Below are 2,348 nucleotides of genomic sequence, written 5' to 3' on the forward strand. Positions count from 1 at the left end.
TTCCATGGTTATGGTATTGCATGTGGGAGACACCAGAGGAAGGAAAGGGAACGGGGATGGGCCAAAGGAAGCAGAGAGGCATCCAAACCCCAGCACCATGCCAGGGCATGGAGCTCCACGGCCTCTGTGCTTGCAAGAGACCGGGCAGCAGGTTTCAGATCCCAGTACTGCAGCCCCCTTGAGGCCGGTGACAAAAGAAACCAGCTCAGCTCTGGAAAAAGACCGTTTAATTTTTGAACCAACCTCGTAACATCAGAGCGAGGAGCAAGCCCTGGAACGAGTACAGCTCCCAGAGCTGCCCTGGCAAAGCCAGCAGGAGAAACCCCCCACGCTCAGCCCCTCGTTAGGAGGGCACTTTCCCCACCCCCACCCCCCCCACCTTTGCTTCCCAGCAGAAAGCTACTTCTTTGGCAGAGCAAATCTGCCTTCCTTCCAAGCAGCCAGATGTAAGTAAGTAGGTCAGACAAGGACCAGAGCGCCTCGACAACAGCACTTTAAAGCAAAGGAAAGCAGGAAGGGAGGTGACTTTTGTGTCAGGGTCTAATGCCCTGCGGCCGCAGCAGCGAAAAGCTTTGCAGCCTCGCACGTCTGCGGCACCAGCCGGCCTACCATGGTGTGGAACCGCAGACCTACTTTTAGTAGCAAATATTAACTCAAATGGACCAAATTCACTGGGAAGGGAGGTAGAGGGGCAGGCAGCGGTACTAAAGGTGGCACCGGTCAGCCGCGCTCCTCTCCGTGCCACGCTCACGTCTCGGCGCCGGGCACGACATGCTTTAGAAGGCACTGCCTTGGCAGGCTGCGGCCAACAGCTCCTGTTGTTCACAGCGGGACGAAGCCAAGCCCTCCCTCACCCCCCACAGCACAAAGAGGGGTCTGTGCTCCTGGCCCTAGAGCAGCCATGGGAAAACAGGCTCTTGCTCTGCCTTTGCATTCCAGCAACACAGCATGGCTGCAAGCGGGGAGCGCAGCCGTCGTCATCGAGGTGTGAAGAGGGGACGTTTCCCAGGGGGGCTTGGCCGAAGCAGCGGTGCCAAAACACCTTGGGGACATGACACACTCAATAAGCCGAGACAGGCAGGAATGAAGGCAGGCAGCCGAGCTGTGAAAAGCAAAGGACGTACTCGCCAGGTAGCTTTGCCCCAGAGAGCCCGAGAGCACATCTGAGCCAAAGCTGGGCAGATTCACACCTCATCTGCAAACTGAGCCGACTCCTTCGGCAGTGGAGATGGGAGTCAGGTCAGATTAGATCCTCTCTGCCAGCCGTCAGCGGGGCAGCGACACTCCACACCAGAGATCAGGCCAGGCCAGAGCGACCCAGGCAGACACTCATCTGCAGCCAAGTCTGCCAAAGGTAAAACGAGGCTGATTTGGGATTGCAGCACCTCTCCAAGGGCTCCTGCTCAGCCCAGCGCACAGGCTGCAGCTCACTGAAATGACTTTCATGTGAAACCTCTGCCTCCACCTGGCTCGAGGACGCTGCCGCACCAGCTCCTCGCTGCTGCCTTCCCACCGGCTGGGGGGGGCAGCAGCCTCCAGCCCATGTTTCGCCTGGACGGCAGGATTGGGAAACCCAGAGCAGGGCAGTCACAAGGCGTTCAGCGCCCCACATCCACCCGTCAGCTGAGAGTCAGGAGGCAGCCGGCATCTCCTCCCTCTGCATCCCACTCCATGGGCCCCAGAAACGCTGCCCACATCCAAGCGGGCTGGTGGGACACAGCCTGCACCCCCACCCCGCTCGTTGCAGGGTGTAGCTGGAGCAGAGCCATGGGTAACAGCAACAGGGAGTCCAGGTAAACCCCAAAAACATAGGTGGCTTGGAGAAGAAGCTGTTTCAGAGCACGCTGCGCAGCACTGGGCTCGCTGGGGCTCTGGCCTGCATTGCCCTGAGCCCACCCTGTCCACTACCTCCCCCGGCTCTGTGGGGAACAGGCACCATGACAGAGCAAACACCAAAACCAGCAGCACCTTGACAGAAGCAGAGCCCCGAGGAGGGACAGCTCAGTGTCCAGGCACACCAGCTCATAGGCACAGCCTGCCTTCCGGGCTCGTCCCCATGCAGCGCACATACCCCACAGCCTGAACCCATGTATGTCCCTCCCACGTCACGGACATCGAGGCACATGGGGAACCCTGTGAACAGAAAGACGAGGTGGGCAAGAGCCACTCGCCGGGGCCAGCCGCGCACTCAAGGGCAGGCGTGAGCCGCATCAATTCTGCTGAGTCTTCGTTGGGGGGAAAAGGCTGTGGCTGCTTGTGCCACGGCATTGCCGTTCTCCCTCTGTCCCAAAGGACACAAGGAAAACAATCAGCTACTTGTTTCATTTGCTTACAACCAGGACTCTTGA

Source organism: Egretta garzetta, unplaced genomic scaffold (assembly GCF_000687185.1).
Source record: "Egretta garzetta isolate BGI_Z169 unplaced genomic scaffold, ASM68718v1 scaffold1338, whole genome shotgun sequence".
Classification (NCBI taxonomy): Eukaryota; Metazoa; Chordata; class Aves; order Pelecaniformes; family Ardeidae; genus Egretta; species Egretta garzetta.